This window comes from Ranitomeya variabilis, chromosome 6 (assembly GCF_051348905.1).
Source record: "Ranitomeya variabilis isolate aRanVar5 chromosome 6, aRanVar5.hap1, whole genome shotgun sequence".
NCBI classification, from domain to species: domain Eukaryota; kingdom Metazoa; phylum Chordata; class Amphibia; order Anura; family Dendrobatidae; genus Ranitomeya; species Ranitomeya variabilis.
The window spans coordinates 181,202,332-181,225,440 of NC_135237.1; the positions used below are offsets into that span (position 1 = coordinate 181,202,332).

General features: G+C 48.6%; 1 protein-coding gene across 3 annotated transcripts in view; it reads right to left on the reverse strand.

Annotated features, from left to right (window-relative positions):
* Positions 1-22,640, reverse strand: part of BBS9 (Bardet-Biedl syndrome 9) — a 594,435-nt gene extending 571,795 nt beyond the window's left edge. For 2 of the 3 annotated variants that reach the window (XM_077269285.1, XM_077269283.1), the window contains exon 1: positions 22,500-22,640. The gene's annotated coding sequence lies outside the window, so the exon portion shown is untranslated. Of the gene's footprint in view, positions 1-22,317; positions 22,442-22,499 lie in introns of those variants that run through there. The other variant, XM_077269284.1, reaches the window with a different exon arrangement.
* Between the last annotated feature and the right edge of the window lie 469 nt (positions 22,641-23,109).

Genomic DNA, 23,109 nt, shown 5'->3' on the forward strand with positions numbered 1-23,109 from the left:
AAAACGAAAACACAAAACCAAAAAACGCTCCGGGGGTGAAGGGGTTAAAAGAAAAATGGCCGATTCATTAAGACCAGCCTTTTATACATCAATCTAAATGATGGACTTGCAGAAGTAAACTGCAACAAATTATTTAACCACAAACCCACATCACTGAATGAGTAAGACACATCTTATCACTGGGGTGCACCTCACCAGGAATCTTACATCAGTCGGGACTACAGTAACATTTCTGGCATAACATATACCACAACTTTTTATGAATTTGGTGGGCAGATTTACCCAAGCACGTCCTTGCCCACTTTGGCAGAGCTAAGATATCGGCAGCCACATTTCTCCAGCAGAGGACGTCAGGCTCATCTGAATGGTACATTTATTTTAGATATATAATATAATGAAAGCTAATGACAGATTTTTCACGCTACATCGCCATACAGTATTACCATACAGCTTACATTTTATTCACCTCAATTTTAAGTACTAAACACGTAAAAAAAAAAAGCAGCTTCTATTGCGTGCGACTTACCTCACTATAAGACAGAGGGCTCAGCAGAAAATTCGTCATAAGGATGTTATCACTCTCATCACTGTCACCATCCGTCAACCAAATTTTCTAGAAATAATATGACACATATACAGTACAGAGCAAAAGTTTGGACACACCTTCTCATTTAAAGATTTTTCTATATTTTCATGACAATGAAAATTGTACATTCACACTGAAGGCATCAAAACTATGAATTAACACATGTGGAATTATATACTTAACAAAAAAGTGTGAAACAACTGAAAATATGTTTTATATTCTAGGTTCTTCAAAGTAGCCACCTTTTGCTTTGATGACTGCTTTGCACACTCTTGGTATTCTCTTGATGAGCTTTAAGAGGAAGACACCGGGAATGGTTTTCACTTCACAGGTGTGCCCTGTCAGGTTTAATAAGTGGGATTTCTTGCCTTATAAATGGGGTTGGGACCATCAGTTGTGTTAAGCAGAAGTCTGGTGGATACACAGCTGATAGTCCTACTGAATAGACTGTTAGAATTTGTATTATGGCAAGAAAAAAGCAGCTAAGTAAAGAAAAATGAGTGGCCATCATTACTTGAAGAAATGAAGGTCAGTCAGTCCGAAAAATTGGGAAAACTTTGAAAGTGTCCCCAAGTGCAGTTGCAAAAACCATCAAGTGCTACAAAGAAACTGGCTCACATGAGGACCACACCAGGAAAGGAAGAACAAGAGTCACCTCTGCTTCTGAGGATAAGTTTATCCGAGTCACCAGCCTCAGAAATCGCAGGTTAACAGCAGCTCAGATTAGAGACCAGGTCAATGCCACACAGAATTCTAGCAGCAGACACATCTCTACAACAACTGTTAGGAGGAGAGTTTGTGCAGCAGGCCTTCATGGTAAAATAGCTGCTAGGAAACCACTGCTAAGGACAGGCAACAAGCAGAAGAGACTTGTTTGGGCTAAAGAACACAAGGAATGGACATTAGACCAGTGGAAATCTGTGCTTTGGTCTGATGAGTCCAAATTTGAGATCTTTGGTTCCAACCACCGTGTCTTTGTGCGACGCAGAAAAGGTGAACGGATGGACTCTACATGCCTGGTTTCCACCATGAAGCATGGAGGAGGAGGTGTGATGGTGTGGGGGTGCTTTGCTGGTGACAGTGTTGGGGATTTATTCAAAATTGAAGGTATACCGAACCAGCATGGCTACCACAGCATCTTGCAGCAGCATGCTATTCCATCCGATTTGCATTTAGTTTGACCATCATTTATTTTTCAAAAGGACAATGACCCCAAACACTCCTCCAGGCTGTGTAAGGGCTATTTGACCAAGAAGGAGAGTGATGGGGTGCTACGCCAGATGAGCTGGCCTCCACAGTCACCAGACCTGAACTCAATCGAGATGGTTTGGGGTGAGCTGGACCGCAGAGTGAAGGCAAAAGGACCAACAAGTGCTAAGCATCTCTGGGAACTCCTTCAAGATTGTTGGAAGACCATTCCCGGTGACTACCTCTTGAAGCTCATCAAGAGAATGCCAAGAGTGTGCAAAGCAGTCATCAAAGCAAAAGGTGGCTACTTTGAAAAACCTAGAATATAACACATATTTTCAGTTGTTTCACACTTTTTGTGAAATATATAATTCCACGTGTTAATTCATAGTTTTGATGCCTTCAGTGTGAATTTACAATTTTCATAGTCATGAAAATACAGAAAAATCTTTAAATGAGAAGGTGTGTCCAAACTTTTGGTTTGTACTGTATATAAATATTATGTCAGCATATTAGCCTTATACAATACTATATTTTACACCTTATCCTGATATTACAGGGCGGTTCAAGAAGGACGGTGCAAAAAGTAAAGGCCTATAGAAAAGTAACATTAGTAGCAAACAGGAAGTGACCGAAAATAAAAGCAAAAACTGACTTAGTTTCTCATAACAACCAATCACAACACAGCTGTCACGACTCTGTTGTCGCGTGACCAGAAACCAGGGGCTCCTTACCTGTCACTAAGGCTAGGGGCACTCTATTTCGTCCTGTTCCTTGGGTTACTTCTGATGGTGAATACGCCAGGGCCACGTACCTTGCCTTAGCTCCTGAACCAGCCCTCAGTCTGTATACTTCCCCCACTCAGGGAAGAGGGGACTAGTAGTGTACGCCAGGGCCACGTACCTTGCCTTAGCTCCTGAACCAGCCCTCAGTCTGTATACTTCCCCCACTCAGGGAAGAGGGGACTAGTAGTGTACCGTAGTACACCATCCAGACTAACAAGGTAATACGAACAGTGGTAACAAAAAATACCAAACATACAAATATACTCACACATATAACAGACAAATGCAACGGGGAGTGGAGGATGGGATAAAACCAAAGTAAAAGAAGAAAGAAAATTATCACATGCTCAAAACTTAGCAACTGTCACAGATAAATTCACCAAAAGCCTTCTCCTATTACAAGCAAAAACAACCTCCAGCCATGCAGCATAAGCTAGCTCTCACAACAGGTGCTAGCCAGGGCCTAATTTATGTAAGAGATGGGAATGGCTATCAGTGTACAGCTGAGAGCCTTAACTCTATAGGAGCTCTAAACAAAGCATATTAACCCCTTCACTGCCAAAATAAATTTACACAGTTTAATAAGAAGGTGAAGTGCTTCTATTCAGTGCAGGAGTAGGAGAAATCAGAAGCTATGGTCTTCTGGCTCCTCTTTGTCGCGGTAAACCAATGACAGTAACCCCCCTTCTAAGAGGGTCCTCCGGAACCTCAGAACAAGGTTTATCAGTGGGCGCCATGCAAAAAGACCAGATCAGCCTGGCCGCATGGACGTCAGATGCTGGCACCCACATCCTCTCTTCAGGACTGTATCACTTCCAGTGTACCAGATACTGAAGCAACAGATGAACTAAGCGAGAATCAACGATCTTGGCTATTTTAAATTCCAAATTTTCATCCACAGTGACTGGAGATGGCGGTAACAGTGATGGTACAGAGGATGAAACCATTTTTTTGAGTAGAGATCTATGAAATACATTATGGATCCTAAAAGTGAGCAGCAAAGCAAGGCGGAATGCTATGGGATTGAAGACAGTCACAATCTTATAAGATGAACCTGTGACCCTGTTTCCAATAGGGAACCTTCAACTTAATGTTCCTTGAGGACAGCCACTCCAAGTCACAAACACACATGTCTAGACTCACCAAATGTCTCCAATCAGCCACACTCTTATATTTTGACCCCATCGTCCTCAAATTATCAACAACCCCTTGCCATACAGACGTAATCGATGATGAAAATTGTTCTTCTTCAGGTATTCCAGAAGAACGATTCCTATAAAATGAGCTGAACAAAGGATGAAACCTGTACGCCACAAAAAACGGGGACTTACCAGCAGACTCATGACGATTATTTACCGCAAATTCATCTACGATAAGTCTCAAGATTTTATCGCTCACTGCCTCCTTTGGTCTCACTCAATGGTCATCCGCAGCCACCCATAAAGATGGCCACACATTGAATCTCATTTTCACCCGCCTCTGTTCCCTTACTAATCTCACTAACTCACCCCTCCCCCCTGTCTGACCACAACCTACTGACATTTTCTTACCTCTCCCCTCCTAGTGCGCAACCTCCACTCCACAAACTCACCTCAATCTACACTCACTCTCTGAGTCCCTTCTCCCTCTTACAGACATAGCTTCCTTCCATGACACAGATGCTGCTGCCACTTTTTATAACACCACAATAACAGCAACACTCGATTCGGCCACTCTGCTGATGCATAGCAAAACTCGTAGAATCAACAGGCAGCCCTGGCTAACCAGCTTGACCAAAGAACTGAGACGGGCTTCCAGGGTCCCTGAACGGAGAAGGAAGAGATCACGTTCTGCTGAGCACTTCACTGCATACAAGCAGTCCCTCGCCAGCTTCAAGTCCACGCTCACTGCCGCAAAACAAACTTACTTCTCATCTCTCATATCCTCCCCGACTCACAACCCTAAACAGCTCTTCAACACTTTCAATTCTCTACTCCGTTCCCCAGCATCTCCTCCCTCCCTTCTCATTTCTGCTGAAGAATTTGCCTTTCTTTAAGCAGAAGATCGATAACATCAGACAAAGCTTTGGCCCGCAGCCCCCAATGCCCCTCCTCTTGACTTCTCAGCCCTGTTCTAAAGCCAGCTTCTCCACCATAACAGACGATCAGCTCTCCATCCTTCTGTCAAGATCACATCTCACCACTTGCACGCTTGACCCGCTCCCGTCCCACCTCATCCCTAACCTCGCAAAAGTCTTCATCCCAACCCTAACACAACTCTTCAACCTTTCACTTACAAATGGTGTCTTCCCCTCATACTTCAAACACGCATCAATCACACCTATCCTCAAAAAACCCTCCCTCGACCCATCCTCTGTGTCCAGCTATCGCCCGATATCCCTTCTCCCTTATGCCTCAAAACTACTGGAACAGCATATGCATCTTGAACTGTCCTCCCACCTCTCCTCCTGCTCCCTCTTTGACCGGTTACAATCTGGCTTCCGACCACATCACTCAACTGAAACTGCCCTAACTAAAGTGACCAATAACCTACTAACTGCCAAGAGCAAGCGACACTACTCTGTCCTCCTCCTCCTGGACCTGTCTTCCGCCTTCGACACTGAGGACCACTCCCTCCTGTTACAGATTCTCTCATCATTTGGCATCACAGACTTGGCCCTATCCTGGATCTCATCATGTCTAACAGACCGGACATTCAGTGTCTCCCTCTCCCACACCACCTCCTCATCTCGCCCCCTGTCTGTCGGTGTTCCCCAAGGCTCAGTTCTAGGATCCCTACTCTGTCGGTGTTCCCCAAGGCTCAGTTCTAGGACCCCTACTCTTCTCCATCTACACCTTCGGCCTGGGATAGCTCAGAGAATCCCACGGTTTACCATATCATCTCTAAGCAGATTACACGCAGATCTACCTATGTGGACCGGAGCTCACTTCCTTACTTACCAAAATCCCACAATGTCTGTGTGCTATTTTATCCTTTTCTGCTTGTTTTCTAAAACTGAACATGGACAAAACAGAATTCATCATCTTTCCCCCACCTCACTCTACCCCTCCACCGACCTATCCACCAATGTCAATGGCTGCTCACTTTCCCCACACGCTCGGTGCCTCGAGGTGATCCTTGACTCTACCCTCTCTTTCAAGCCACATATCCAAGCCCTTGCCTCCTCTTGCCGATTCCAACTCAAAAACATTTCCCGGATCCGTGCATTCCTTGACCATGAAACCACAAAAACACTAGTACATGCCCTTATCATCTCCCGCCTCGACTACTGCAGCCTCCTACTCTCTGGCCTCCCCTCTAGCACTCTGGCACCACTCCAATCCATCCTAAACTCTGCTGCCAGACTAATCCACTTGTCTGTCCGTTACTCCCCAGCCTCTTCTCTCTGCCAGGCCCTTCCTATTGGCTTCCTATTGCCCAGAGGCTCCAGTTCAAAACACTAACAATGACATACAAAGCCATTCACAACCTGACTCCCCCATACATCTGTGACACGGTCCCCCGGTACCTACCTACACGCAACCTTCGATCGTCTCATGATCTCCTTCTCTACTCCTCTCTCATCTCTTCCTCCCACAACCGCATCCAAGACTTCTCCCGTGCTTCCCCTATACTCTGGAACTCTCTACCCCAACACATCAGGCTCTCGCCTACCACGGAAACCTTCAAAAGGAACCTGAAGACCCACCTCTTCCGACAAGCCTACAACCTGCAGTGATCCCCAGTCTACTGAACCGCCACATGACCAGCTCTACCCCTTCCTAGTGTATCCTCACCCATCCCCTGTAGACTGTGAGCCCTCGCGGGCAGGGTCCTCTCTCCTCCTGTACTTGTGTGTGCCTTGTTTTACTCATGTTTATTGTACTTGTCTATATTTGCTCCGTTCACATGTAAAGCGCCATGGAATAAATGGCACTATAAAAATGTATAATAATAATAAAAATCTCACTGATGAAAATTTGCACCAACGTCTTGACACTTTACTGAATCTGTCCACCCACCACCACCAAAATTACACTATTACCTGCCAACATGGGTAGATCAGTGATAAAATCGACCAATAAATGAGTCCAAGGTCTACAGCAGTGTTCCCCAACTCCGGTCCTCAAGAGCCAACAACTGGTCATGTTTTCAGTATTTCCTTAGAATTGCCCAGGTCATAACTGCATCACCTGCACAGGCATTCATTCCATCACCTGTGCAATACTAAGGAAATCCTGAAAACATGACCTGTTGGTGGCTCTTGAGGACCGGAGTTGGGAAACACTGGTCTACCGTGTAACACTCGCACCCAGTATGGTTAGCGCGAGCATGGATTGTGGCCCCACTGTGCCACGGACCAGACTTACCCCGGTGGGGCATGACTAAGCAGCTACCTTGGTGTTCGCTGGAGCCTCTAGTGGTGAGATCAGGCTTGTGCGGCAGGTAGCTGCCAGGTACCACTCCAGGGCATCGTATGGCAGTAGCGGCTGATCCCCAATGGGACAGAACACTGTAACCACAGGCGCAGGCAAGTACTGCAGATACACTGTCTGGCTCGGCTGATGCAAAGACAGGCGAGAACTGGCAGCCACAGCTGGAATTCATAAGGACACAGGTGATGTACAGGCAGACCCGGCTAGTGTACAGGCAGGTCTCTGCAGGCGGACATGGCTAATACACAGATAGGTAGGAGGGCCTGGCTGATACACTGGCAGACAGGAGAGCGGGCACGGCTGATACACTGGCAGAGGTAGGAGTCAGTTTAGACTGGATGGACAGGAACAGTTTCAGGATGGACTGGGATAGAGACAGGTAAAACTCAGTTCAGACAAGGAGCCTCAGGTGTGGTACAGGTGCAGAGCGGCAGGTGCGGACAAGCAAGGAATTTGCAGACGTGGTGGAGCAGGACAATTACAAGGACAAGTGCACCCAGGACAGACAGGATAGAGTTCACACTAGATCAATATCTGGACAGATGTGTGGGTGTACCTGGCACTGTGCACATCTATAATATAACGCTGGGAGCATCACTCTGTCTAAAGCCTTTATAGACTGCACAAGCGCGACGCGCCTGCGTAGTCTGGACCCCACAGAGTGACACAGCAAAGGAGATCGCGGTATGTGTAAGCAATGAACGCATACCGCGATCTCTCGGCGCCCACAGCTCTTCCTGTGTTCAGCGTTCACGCGGTAACGCTCATTAAAGTAATGAACATGGACGCATATTCATTACTTTAATGAGCGGTACCATGAGACTGCTCAGCACTGGAAGACGCTGCCGGCCCGACGGAGAAGCAGGGACATGCCAGGAAGGGGTGAGTATGACGGGGGAGGGTGAGCCAAGCTACATTCACCTGTCCCCGTTTCACCGCCACATCGCTTTGTCCTACGCGTCCTCTGGCTGTGACATTCAAGTCAGAGGGCGCGAAGACGTGGTTAGTGCTCACCCTCTGACTGAACATTCACAGCGAGAGGACCCAGAAGACACAGCGGCGCGTGGCGGTGGAACGGGAACAGATGAAAATCGCAAGTGCCAGGGGCCTGAGCAGTAGGCGACACTGGCACCTCGCCCCATAGTGCACCGGTGTCCCATCCTGCTCAGGACCCCAGCACCTCTCCTCTAGCGATGAGGTATGTCATTTATTTATTTACTAGACTGTGGCCCGATTCTAATACATCGGGTATTCTAGAATATGCATGTCCCCGTAGTATATGGACAATGATGATTCCAGAATTCGCGGCAGACTGTGCCCGTCGCTGATTGGTCGAGGCAACCTTTATGACATCATCGTTGCCATGGCAACCATTATGACATCTACGTCGATACTGTGCCCGTCGCTGATTGGTCGAGGCGAATTCGCGGCAGACTGTGCCCGTCGCTGATTGGTCGAGGCAACCTTTATGACATCATCGTCGCCATGCTGTACCCGACGCTGATTGGTCGAGGCCTGGTGGCCTCGACCAATCAGAGACGCGGGATTTCCAGGACAGACAGACAGACAGACAGAAAAACCCTTAGACAATTATATATATAGATTTTTTTTAAATCGCAGCAGCAGCTTACGGTGCATATTATGCTATGGAACATCTTATGGGGCCATCGACCTTTATGGAGCATTATATGGGGCATATTATGCTATGGAGCAGATTATGGAGCCATCAACCTTTATGGAGCAGCATATGGGGCATATTATGCTATGGAGCATCTTATGGGGCCATCAACCTTCACGGAGCAGCATACGGTGCATATCATGCTATGGAGAGTCTTATGGGGTCATCAACCTTTATGGAGCATTATATGGGGCATATTATGCTATGGAGAGTCTTATTGGAGCCATCAACCTAAATGGAGCATTATATGGGGCATATTATGCTATGGAGCATCTTATGGGGCCATCAACCATTATGGAGCGTTATATGGGGCATATTATGCTATGGAGCATCTTATGGGGCCATCAACCTTAATGGAGCAGCATAGGGGCATATTATGCTTTGGGGCATCTTATGGGGGCCATCAACCTTTATGGAGCAGCATACAGGGCATATTATGCTATGAAGTATCTCATGGGGCCATCAACCTTTATGGAGCATTATATGGGGCATATTATGCTATGGAGCATCTTATAGGGCCATCAACCTTTATGGAGCATTATATTGGGCATATTATGATATGGAGCATATTATGGGGCCATCAACCTTTATGGAACAGCATATGGGGCATATTATTCTATGAAGCATCTTATGTGTGCAGCATTATATGGGGCATATTTAATATGGAGCATCTTATGGGGCCATTATTAACATTTGTGCAGCATTATATGGGGCGTATTTTGTATGGAGCAACTTATGGGGCTCCTGATTCAATATGGATATTCAAAAACATTTAACCTACTGATGTCTCAATCAATTTCACTTTTATTGGTATCTATTTTCATTTTTGAAATTTACCAGTAGCTGCTGCATTTCCCACCCTAGGCTTATACTCGAGTCAATAAGTTTTCCCTTTTTTAGTGGCAAAATTAGGGGTCTCGGCTTATACTCAGGTCGGCTTATACTCGAGTGTATACGGTACCTATCCGGTATTGCCGTGGGGTCTCTTTGGGACGGAGGCCGGGACAAGAATCCTCCGTCGGAAATGGCGCATGCGTATAGCGCACTTCATTTCGCCATTTTGTAAGTTACGCATCCGGAGATGAGGATTGTGGCGCCGGATTCGTAACCTGCGCAGTCGGCGCTTTCCGGCGCCATTTTTATATACTGAATCTATATATATATATATATATATAAAATACGTCAGGGGAGCAATCCAGACACTTTCTACTGAATATATATAGAAAAATACGTCAGCGCAGCAAGCCAGTGACTTCTTACTGCACATGACAGAATAGGGGCACAGGATGGGAGCAGCACATGACAGGATGGCGGCGCAGGATGGGAGCAGCACGTGACAGGATGGGGAGGCAGAATGAGAACACCACCTGACAGGATGGGGCGCAGAATTGGAGTAGCACATACCAGAATGGGGGCAGCTCACACCAAAATGGGGGAGCAGGATGGGAGCACATGACAGGATAAGGGCACAGGAAGAGAGTAGCACATGACAAGATGGAGGCGCACAAAACAAGATGAGGGCGCAGGATAGGGGCTGCACATGACAGGAAGGGGACGCAGGATGGGAGCAGCATATGACAGGATGGGGGCGCAAGATGGTAGTACCACATGACAGGAATAGGGCGCAGGATGGAAGCAGAACATACCAGGATGGAGACCATATACCAATATAAATGCTTGCCACCCGGGCGTAGAACGGGTTCAATAGCTAGTATAATAGAGAGCCCTCAGCTCTGTGGGTGTACCTGGCTCTGTGTATTTATAATATAGAGCCCTCAGCTCTGGGCGTGTACCTGGCACTGGGTATATATGATATAGAGCCCTCAGCTCTGGGGGTGTACCTGGCACTGTGTATATATGATATAGAGCCCTCAGCTCTGGGGGTGTACCTGGCACCGTGTATATATGATATAGAGCCCTCAGCTCTGGGGGTGTACCTGGCACTGTGTATATATAATATAGAGCCCTCAGCTCTGGGGGTGTACCTGGCACTGGGTATATATGATATAGAGCCCTCAGCTCTGGGGGTGTACCTGGCACCGTGTATATATAATATAGAGCCCTCAGCTCTGGGGGTGTACCTGGCACCGTGTATATATGATATAGAGCCCTCAGCTCTGGGGGTGTACCTGGCACCGTGTATATATGAAATAGAGCCCTCAGCTCTGGGGGTGTACCTGGCACTGTGTATATATAATATAGAGCCCTCAGCTCTGGGGGTGTACCTGGCACCGTGTATATATGATATAGAGCCCTCAGCTCTGGGGGTGTACCTGGCACTGGGTATATATGATATAGAGCCCTCAGCTCTGGGGGTGTACCTGGCACCGTGTATATATAATACAGCCCTCAGCTCTGGGGGTGTACCTGGCACTGTGTATATATAATATAGAGCCCTCAGCTCTGGGGGTGTACCTGGCACCGTGTAAATATGATATAGAGCCCTCAGCTCTGGGGGTGTACCTGGCACTGTGTATATATAATATAGAGCCCTCAGCTCTGGGGGTGTACCTGGCACTGGGTATATATGATATAGAGCCCTCAGCTCTGGGGGTGTACATGACACTGTGTATATATGATATAGAGCCCTCAGCTCTGGGGGTGTACCTGGCACTGTGTATATATAATATACAGCCCTCAGCTCTGGGGGTGTACCTGGCACCCTGTATATATAATATAGAGCCCACAGCTCTGGGGGTGTACCTGGCACTGTGTATATATGATATAGAGCCCTCAGCTCTGGGGGTGTACCTGGCACTGTGTATATATAATATAGAGCCCTCAGCTCTGGGGCTGTACCTGGCACCGTGTATATATAATATAGAGCCCTCAGCTCTGGGGGTGTACCTGGCACTGTGTATATATAATATACAGCCCTCAGCTCTGGGGGTGTACCTGGCATTGTGTATATATGATATAGAGCCCTCAGCTCTGGGGGTGTACCTGGCACTGTGTATATATAATATACAGCCCTCAGCTCTGGGGGTGTACCTGGCACCGTGTATATATGATAGAGCCCTCAGCTCTGGGGGTGTACCTGGCACTGTGTATATATAATATAGAGCCTCAGCTCTGGGGGTGTACCTGGCACCGTGTATATATAATATAGAGCCTCAGCTCTGGGGGTGTACCTGGCACCGTGTATATATAATATAGAGCCTCAGCTCTGGGGGTGTACCTGGCACCGTGTATATATAATACAGCCCTCAGCTCTGGGGGTGTACCTGGCACTGTGTATATATAATATACAGCCCTCAGCTCTGGGGGTGTACCTGGCACTGTGTATATATAATATACAGCCCTCAGCTCTGGGGGTGTACCTGGCACTGGGTATATATGATATAGAGCCTCAGCTCTGGGGGTGAACCTGGCACTGTGTATATATAATATAGAGCCCTCAGCTCTGGGGGTGTACCTGGCACCGTGTATATATAATATAGAGCCCTCAGCTCTGGGGGTGTACCTGGCACTCTGTATATATAATATAGAGCCCTCAGCTCTGGGGGTGTACCTGGCACTGGGTATATATGATATAGAGCCCTTAGCTCTGGGGGTGTACCTGGCACCGTGTATATATAATATAGAGCCTCAGCTCTAGGGGTGTACCTGGCACTGTGTAAATATAATATACAGCCCTCAGCTCTGGGGGTGTACCTGGCACTGGGTATATATGATATAGAGCCCTCAGCTCTGGGGGTGTACCTGGCACTCTGTATATATAATATAGAGCCCTCAGCTCTGGGGGTGTACCTGGCACTGTGTATATATAATATAGAGCCCTCAGCTCTGGGGGTGTACCTGGCACCGTGTATATATAATATACAGCCCTCAGCTCTGGGGGTGTACCTGGCACTGTGTATATATGATATACAGCCCTCAGCTCTGGGGGTGTACCTGGCACTCTGTATATATAATATAGAGCCCTCAGCTCTGGGGGTGTACCTGGCACTGTGTATATATAATATAGAGCCCTCAGCTCTGGGGGTGTACCTGGCACCGTGTATATATGATATACAGCCCTCAGCTCTGGGGGTGTACCTGGCACTGTGTATATATAATATAGAGCCCTTAGCCCTGGGGGTGTACCTGGCACCGTGTAGATATAATATAGAGCCTCAGCTCTGGGGGTGTACCTGGCTCTGTGTATATATAATATAGAGCCCTCAGCTCTGGGGGTGTACCTGGCACTGTGTATATATAATATAGAGCCCTCAGCTCTGGGGGTGTACCTGGCACTGTGTATATATAATATACAGCCCTCAGCTCTGGGGGTGTACCTGGCACTGTGTATATATAATATAGAGCCCTCAGCTCTGGGGTTGTACCTGGCACCGTGTATATATGATATACAGCCCTCAGCTCTGGGGGTGTACCTGGCACCGTGTATATATAATATAGAGCCCTCAGCTCTGGGGGTGTACCTGGCTCTGTGTATATATAATATAGAGCCCTCAGCTCTGGGGGTGTACCTGGCACTGTGTATATATAATATAGAGCCCTCACCTCTGGGGGTGTACCTGGCACCGTGTATATATAATATAGAGCCCTCAGCTCTGGGGGTGTACCTGGCACTGTGTATATATAATATAGAGCCCTCAGCTCTGGGGGTGTACCTGGCACTGGGTATATATGATATAGAGCCCTCAGCTCTGGGGGTGTACCTGGCACTGTGTATATATGATATAGAGCCCTCAGCTCTGGGGGTGTACCTGGCACTCTGTATATATAATATACAGCCCTCAGCTCTGGGGGTGTACCTGGCACTGGGTATATATGATATAGAGCCCTTAGCTCTGGGGGTGTACCTGGCACCGTGTATATATAATATAGAGCCTCAGCTCTGGGGGTGTACCTGGCACCGTGTATATATAATATAGAGCCTCAGCTCTGGGGGTGTACCTGGCACTGTGTATATATAATATAGAGCCTCAGCTCTGGGGGTGTACCTGGCACCGTGTATATATAATATAGAGCCTCAGCTCTGGGGGTGTACCTGGCACTGTGTATATATAATATACAGCCCTCAGCTCTGGGGGTGTACCTGGCACTGTGTATATATAATATAGAGCCCTCAGTTCTGGGGGTGTACCTGGCACCGTGTATATATAATATAGAGCCTCAGCTCTGGGGGTGTACCTGGCACTGTGTATATATAATATAGAGCCTCAGCTCTGGGGGTGTACCTGGCACTGTGTATATATGATATAGAGCCCTCAGCTCTGGTGTTGTACCTGGCACTGTGTATATATGATATACAGCCCTCAGCTCTGGGGGTGTACCTGGCACTGTGTATATATAATATAGAGCCCTTAGCCCTGGGGGTGTACCTGGCACCGTGTATATATAATATAGAGCCTCAGCTCTGGGGGTGTACCTGGCACTGTGTATATATGATATAGAGCCCTCAGCTCTGGTGGTGTACCTGGCACCGTGTATATATGATATACAGCCCTCAGCTCTGGGGGTGTACCTGGCACTGTGTATATATAATATACAGCCCTCAGCTCTGGGGGTGTACCTGGCACTGTGTATATATAATATACAGCCCTCAGCTCTGGGGGTGTACCTGGCACCGTGTATATATAATATACAGCCCTCAGCTCTGGGGGTGTACCTGGCACTGGGTATATATGATATAGAGCCCTCAGCTCTGGGGGTGTACCTGGCACTGTGTATATATGATATAGAGCCCTCAGCTCTGGGGGTGTACCTGGCACTCTGTATATATAATATAGAGCCCTTAGCTCTGGGGGTGTACCTGGCACTGTGTATATATAATATAGAGCCCTCAGCTCTGGGGGTGTACCTGGCACCGTGAATATATAATATACAGCCCTCAGCTCTGGGGGTGTACCTGGCACTGGGTATATATGATATAGAGCCCTCAGCTCTGGGGGTGTACCTGGCACTGTGTATATATAATATACAGCCCTCAGCTCTGGGGGTGTACCTGGCACTGTGTATATATAATATACAGCCCTCAGCTCTGGGGGTGTACCTGGCACTGTGTATATATAATATACAGCCCTCAGCTCTGGGGGTGTACCTGGCACTGGGTATATATGATATAGAGCCCTCAGCTCTGGGGGTGTACCTGGCACTGTGTATATATGATATAGAGCCCTCTGCTCTGGGGGTGTACCTGGCACTCTGTATATATAATATAGAGCCCTCAGCTCTGGGGGTGCACCTGGCACTCTGTATATATAATATAGAGCCCTCAGCTCTGGGGGTGTACCTGGCACTGGGTATATATGATATAGAGCCCTTAGCTCTGGGGGTGTACCTGGCACTGTGTATATATAATATAGAGCCCTCAGCTCTGGGGGTGTACCTGGCACCGTGTATATATAATATAGAGCCTCAGCTCTGGGGGTGTACCTGGCACCGTGTATATATGATATAGAGCCCTCGGCTCTGGGGGTGTACCTGGCACTGTGTATATATGATATAGAGCCCTCAGCTCTGGGGGTGTACCTGGCACCGTGTATATATGATATAGAGCCCTCAGCTCTGGGGGTGTACCTGGCACTGTGTATATATAATATACAGCCCTCAGCTCTGGGGGTGTACCTGGCACTGGGTATATATGATATAGAGCCCTCAGCTCTGGGGGTGTACCTGGCACCGTGTATATATAATACAGCCCTCAGCTCTGGGGGTGTACCTGGCACCGTGTATATATAATATAGAGCCCTCAGCTCTGGGGGTGTACCTGGCACCGTGTATATATGATATAGAGCCCTCAGCTCTGGGGGTGTACCTGGCACTGGGTATATATGATATAGAGCCCTCAGCTCTGGGGGTGTACCTGGCACCGTGTATATATAATACAGCCCTCAGCTCTGGGGGTGTACCTGGCACTGTGTATATATAATATAGAGCCCTCAGCTCTGGGGGTGTACCTGGCACCGTGTATATATGATATAGAGCCCTCAGCTCTGGGGGTGTACCTGGCACTGTGCATATATAATATAGAGCCCTCAGCTCTGGGGGTGTACCTGGCACTGTGTATATATAATATAGAGCCCTCAGCTCTGGGGGTGTACCTGGCACCGTGTATATATGATATAGAGCCCTCAGCTCTGGGGGTGTACCTGGCACTGTGTATATAAAATATACAGCCCTCAGCTCTGGGGGTGTACCTGGCACCGTGTATATATGATATAGAGCCCTCAGCTCTGGGGGTGTACCTGGCACCGTGTATATATAATATACAGCCCTCAGCTCTGGGGGTGTACCTGGCACTGTGTATATATAATATACAGCCCTCAGCTCTGGGGGTGTACCTGGCACCGTGTATATATGATATAGAGCCCTCAGCTCTGGGGGTGTACCTGGCACCGTGTATATATGATATAGAGCCCTCAGCTCTGGGGGTGTACCTGGCACTGGGTATATATGATATAGAGCCCTCAGCTCTGGGGGTGTACCTGGCACCGTGTATATATAATACAGCCCTCAGCTCTGGGGGTGTACCTGGCACTGTGCATATATAATATAGAGCCCTCAGCTCTGGGGGTGTACCTGGCACTGTGTATATATAATATAGAGCCCTCAGCTCTGGGGGTGTACCTGGCACCGTGTATATGATATACAGCCCTCAGCTCTGGGGGTGTACCTGGCACCGTGTATATATGATATAGAGCCCTCAGCTCTGGGGGTGTACCTGGCACCGTGTATATATGATATAGAGCCCTCAGCTCTGGGGGTGTACCTGGCACCGTGTATATATAATATACAGCCCTCAGCTCTGGGGGTGTACCTGGCACCGTGTATATATGATATAGAGCCCTCAGCTCTGGGGGTGTACCTGGCACTGTGTATATATGATATAGAGCCCTCAGCTCTGGGGGTGTACCTGGCACCGTGTATATATGATATAGAGCCCTCAGCTCTGGGGGTGTACCTGGCACTGTGTATATATAATATAGAGCCCTCAGCTCTGGGGGTGTACCTGGCACTGGGTATATATGATATAGAGCCCTCAGCTCTGGGGGTGTACCTGGCACCGTGTATATATAATATAGAGCCCTCAGCTCTGGGGGTGTACCTGGCACCGTGTATATATGATATACAGCCCTCAGCTCTGGGGGTGTACCTGGCACCGTGTATATATGATATAGAGCCCTCAGCTCTGGGGGTGTACCTGGCACCGTGTATATATGATATAGAGCCCTCAGCTCTGGGGGTGTACCTGGCACTGTGTATATATGATATAGAGCCCTCAGCTCTGGGGGTGTACCTGGCACTGTGTATATATAATATAGAGCCCTCAGCTCTGGGGGTGTACCTGGCACTGGGTATATATGATATAGAGCCCTCAGCTCTGGGGGTGTACCTGGCACCGTGTATATATAATACAGCCCTCAGCTCTGGGGGTGTACCTGGCACCGTGTATATATAATATAGAGCCCTCAGCTCTGGGGGTGTACCTGGCACCGTGTATATATGATATAGAGCCCTCAGCTCTGGGGGTGTACCTGGCACTCTGTATATATAATATAGAGCCCTCAGCTCTGGGGGTGTACCTCGCACCGTGTATATATGATATACAGCCCTCAGCTCTGGGGGTGTACCTGGCACCGTGTATATATGATATAGAGCCCTCAGCTCTGGGGGTGTACCTGGCACTGTGTATATATGATATAGAGCCCTCAGCTCTGGGGGTGTACCTGGCACCGTGTATATATAATATACAGCCCTCAGCTCTGGGGGTGTACCTGGCACCGTGTATATATGATATACAGCCCTCAGCTCTGGGGGTGTACCTGGCACTGTGTATATATGATATACAGCCCTCAGCTTTGGGGGTGTACCGGGCACCGTGTATATATGATATAGAGCCCTCGGCTCTGGGGGTGTACCTGGCACCGTGTATATATGATATACAGCCCTCAGCTCTGGGGGTGTACCGGGCACCGTGTATATATGATATAGAGCCCTCAGCTCTGGGGTTGTACCTGGCACCGTGTATATATGATATAGAGCCCTCAGCTCTGGGGGTGTACCTGGCACCGTGTATATATAATATACAGCCCTCAGCTCTGGGGGTGTACCTGGCACTGTGTATATATGATATACAGCCCTCAGCTTTGGGGGTGTACCGGGCACCGTGTATATATGATATAGAGCCCTCGGCTCTGGGGGTGTACCTGGCACCGTGTATATATGATATACAGCCCTCAGCTCTGGGGGTGTACCGGGCACCGTGTATATATGATATAGAGCCCTCGGCTCTGGGGGTGTACCTGGCACTGTGTATATATGATATACAGCCCTCAGCTTTGGGGGTGTACCGGGCACCGTGTATATATGATATAGAGCCCTCGGCTCTGGGGGTGTACCTGGCACTGTGTATATATGATATACAGCCCTCAGCTCTGGGGGTGTACCAGGCACCGTGTATATATGATATAGAGCCCTCAGCTCTGGGGTTGTACCTGGCACCGTGTATATATGATATAGAGCCCTCAGCTCTGGGGGTGTACCTGGCACCGTGTATATATGATATACAGCCCTCAGCTCTGGGGGTGTTCCGGGCACCGTGTATATATGATATAGAGCCCTCAGCTCTGGGGTTGTACCTGGCACCGTGTATATATGATATAGAGCCCTCAGCTCTGGGGGTGTACCTGGCACCGTGTATATATGATATAGAGCCCTCAGTTCTGGGGGTGTACCTGGCACTGTGTATATATGATATACAGCCCTCAGCTCTGGGGGTGTACCTGGCACCGTGTATATATGATATACAGCCCTCAGCTCTGGGGGTGTACCTGGCACTGTGTATATATGATATACAGCCCTCAGCTCTGGGGGTGTACCTGGCACTGTGTATATATGATATACAGCCCTCAGCTCTGGGGGTGTACCTGGCACCGTGTATATATGATATAAAGCCCTCAGCTCTGGGGGTGTACCTGGCACCGTGTATATATGATATAGAGCCCTCAGCTCTGGGGGTGTACCTGGCACCGTGTATATATAATATAGAGCCCTCAGCTCTGGGGGTGTACCTGGCACCGTGTATATATGATATAGAGCCCTCAGCTCTGGGGGTGTACCTGGCACTGTGTATATATGATATACAGCCCTCAGCTCTGGGGGTGTACCTGGCACTCTGTATATATGATATAGAGCCCTCGGCTCTGGGGGTGTACCTGGCACTGTGTATATATGATATAGAGCCCTCACCTCTGGGGGTGTACCTGGCACTGGGTATATATAATATAGAGCCCTCAGCTCTGGGGGTGTACCTGGCACTGTGTATATATGATATACAGCCCTCAGCTCTGGGGGTGTACCTGGCACCGTGTATATATGATATAGAGCCCTCAGCTCTGGGGGTGTACCTGGCACTGGGTATATATAATATAGAGCCCTCAGCTCTGGGGGTGTACCTGGCACCGTGTATATATGATATAGAGCCTCAGCTCTGGGGGTGTACCTGGCACCGTGTATATATGATATAGAGCCCTCGGCTCTGGGGGTGCACCTGGCACTGTGTATATATAATATAGAGCCCTCAGCTCTGGGGGTGTACCTGGCACTGTGTATATATAATATAGAGCCTCAGCTCTGGGGGTGTACCTGGCACTGTGTATATATGATATACAGCCCTCAGCTCTGGGGGTGTACCTGGCACCGTGTATATATAATATAGAGCCTCAGCTCTGGGGGTGTACCTGGCACTGTGTATATATGATATACAGCCCTCAGCTCTGGGGGTGTACCTGGCACCGTGTATATATGATATACAGCCCTCAGCTCTGGGGGTGTACCGGGCACCGTGTATATATGATATAGAGCCCTCGGCTCTGGGGGTGTACCTGGCACCGTGTATATATGATAGAGCCCTCAGCTCTGGGGGTGTACCTGGCACCGTGTATATATGATATAGAGCCCTCAGCTCTGGGGGTGTACCTGGCACCGTGTATATATGATATAGAGCCTCAGCTCTGGGGGTGTACCTGGCACCGTGTATATATGATATAGAGCCTCAGCTCTGGGGGTGTACCTGGCACCGTGTATATATGATATAGAGCCTCAGCTCTGGGGGTGTACCTGGCACCGTGTATATATGATATAGAGCCCTCAGCTCTGGGGGTGTACCTGGCACTGTGTATATATAATATACAGCCCTCAGCTCTGGGGGTGTACCTGGCACCGTGTATATATAATATACAGCCCTCAGCTCTGGGGGTGTACCTGGCACTGGGTATATATGATATAGAGCCCTCAGCTCTGGGGGTGTACCTGGCACTGTGTATATATGATATAGAGCCCTCAGCTCTGGGGGTGTACCGGGCACCGTGTATATATGATATAGAGCCCTCGGCTCTGGGGGTGTACCTGGCACCGTGTATATATGATATACAGCCCTCAGCTCTGGGGGTGTACCGGGCACCGTGTATATATGATATAGAGCCCTCGGCTCTGGGGGTGTACCTGGCACTGTGTATATATGATATACAGCCCTCAGCTTTGGGGGTGTACCGGGCACCGTGTATATATGATATAGAGCCCTCGGCTCTGGGGGTGTACCTGGCACTGTGTATATATGATATACAGCCCTCAGCTCTGGGGGTGTACCGGGCACCGTGTATATATGATATAGAGCCCTCAGCTCTGGGGGTGTACCTGGCACTGTGTATATATGATATACAGCCCTCAGCTTTGGGGGTGTACCGGGCACCGTGTATATATGATATAGAGCCCTCGGCTCTGGGGGTGTACCTGGCACTGTGTATATATGATATACAGCCCTCGGCTCTGGGGGTGTACCTGGCACCGTGTATATATGATATAGAGCCCTCAGCTCTGGGGGTGTACCTGGCACCGTGTATATATGATATAGAGCCCTCAGCTCTGGGGGTGTACCTGGCACCGTGTATATATGATATACAGCCCTCAGCTCTGGGGGTGTACCGGGAACCGTGTATATATGATATAGAGCCCTCAGCTCTGGGGTTGTACCTGGCACCGTGTATATATGTTATAGAGCCCTCAGCTCTGGGGGTGTACCTGGCACCGTGTATATATGATATAGAGCCCTCAGCTCTGGGGGTGTACCTGGCACTGTGTATATATGATATACAGCCCTCAGCTCTGGGGGTGTACCTGGCACCGTGTATATATGATATACAGCCCTCAGCTCTGGGGGTGTACGTGGCACTGTGTATATATGATATACAGCCCTCAGCTCTGGGGGTGTACCTGGCACTGTGTATATATGATATACAGCCCTCAGCTCTGGGGGTGTACCTGGCACCGTGTATATATGATATACAGCCCTCAGCTCTGGGGGTGTACCTGGCACCGTGTATATATGATATAGAGCCCTCAGCTCTGGGGGTGTACCTGGCACCGTGTATATATAATATAGAGCCCTTAGCTCTGGGGGTGTACCTGGCACCGTGTATATATGATATAGAGCCCTCAGCTCTGGGGGTGTACCTGGCACTGTGTATATATGATATACAGCCCTCAGCTCTGGGGGTGTACCTGGCACTCTGTATATATGATATAGAGCCCTCGGCTCTGGGGGTGTACCTGGCACTGTGTATATATGATATAGAGCCCTCAGCTCTGGGGGTGTACCTGGCACTGGGTATATATAATATAGAGCCCTCAGCTCTGGGGGTGTACCTGGCACTGTGTATATATGATATACAGCCCTCAGCTCTGGGGGTGTACCTGGCACCGTGTATATATGATATAGAGCCCTCAGCTCTGGGGGTGTACCTGGCACTGGGTATATATAATATAGAGCCCTCAGCTCTGGGGGTGTACCTGGCACCGTGTATATATGATATAGAGCCTCAGCTCTGGGGGTGCACCTGGCACCGTGTATATATGATATAGAGCCCTCAGCTCTGGGGGTGTACCTGGCACTCTGTATATATGATATAGAGCCCTCGGCTCTCGGGGTGTACCTGGCACTGTGTATATATGATATAGAGCCTCAGCTCTGGGGGTGTACCTGGCACCGTGTATATATGATATAGAGCCTCAGCTCTGGGGGTGTACCTGGCACCGTGTATATATGATATAGAGCCTCAGCTCTGGGGGTGTACCTGGCACCGTGTATATATGATATAGAGCCTCAGCTCTGGGGGTGTACCTGGCACCGTGTATATATGATATAGAGCCCTCAGCTCTGGGGGTGTACCTGGCACCGTGTATATATGATATAGAGCCTCAGCTCTGGGGGTGTACCTGGCACCGTGTATATATGATATAGAGCCCTCAGCTCTGGGGGTGTACCTGGCACCGTGTATATATGATATAGAGCCTCAGCTCTGGGGGTGTACCTGGCACCGTGTATATATGATATAGAGCCTCAGCTCTGGGGGTGTACCTGGCACCGTGTATATATGATATAGAGCCTCAGCTCTGGGGGTGTACCTGGCACCGTGTATATATGATATACAGCCCTCAGCTCTGGGGGTGTACCTGGCACCGTGTATATATGATATAGAGCCCTCAGCTCTGGGGGTGTACCTGGCACCGTGTATATATGATATAGAGCCCTCAGCTCTGGGGGTGTACCTGGCACCGTGTATATATGATATAGAGCCTCAGCTCTGGGGGTGTACCTGGCACCGTGTATATATGATATAGAGCCCTCAGCTCACGGTACAGGACAATACTTAGACGCACCGGATACAAGACCCCTTGCAGCAGTTCTGTCACCCGATCGCAGTACAGCCCGGCTCCACCAGTGCTAATGATGAGCTATGTAGCAGGTCAGCACTATAAACACATATGTGGATACAATTTGCCCGTACCTAGAACACGCAGCGTCACAATAATGGCACCAAGAACACTGTGACGTCACATACCTGAAAGGCGGTGTAGAATGGATGACGTCACAAAGTCCGCAGCCCCTTCATCCAGCCACTGCGCTCCTCACTTCTAACAGATCAGCCGCACACCGCCATCTTGTCTGTGTTACCAGGGCAACGGGAACAATCAAAAGGAGGGCGTGCGGGGAATTGTGGGAGATGTAGTCTTTCAGCGCCTCCCAGAGATGCCTGGCCCTTGTGTCCTGTGTATCGTGCGCCGTGACGTCATCCTGGTCTGATTGCACAGACGTGTATTCATATGCTGCGTCTTTTTACTCTGCTCAGTCCACTTCTCATTTTGCTTTTTCTTAGGCGCAATTTTGTATTTATTTAAAAGTTTAACTCTTTGTTGTCATTGCCAGATTTTTCGTCTATAACAGACGTTTTATTTTTTCATTTCTACACGTACCAGGAGCCGAGACTTTTTTTTCGCTGCATCACGAGGGCTTCAGTGTTTTTGGGACAAGTTGTGTTTGTCAGACGAACAATTTTAAGGTGCATATACCTAAATATCAAACTTTTCTTAACTATGGGAAAAAGTATACTACAGCCCCCTTCATAGTGTATAATGCAGTCTCCCAAACACTAATGCATCCCCCTCAGATTA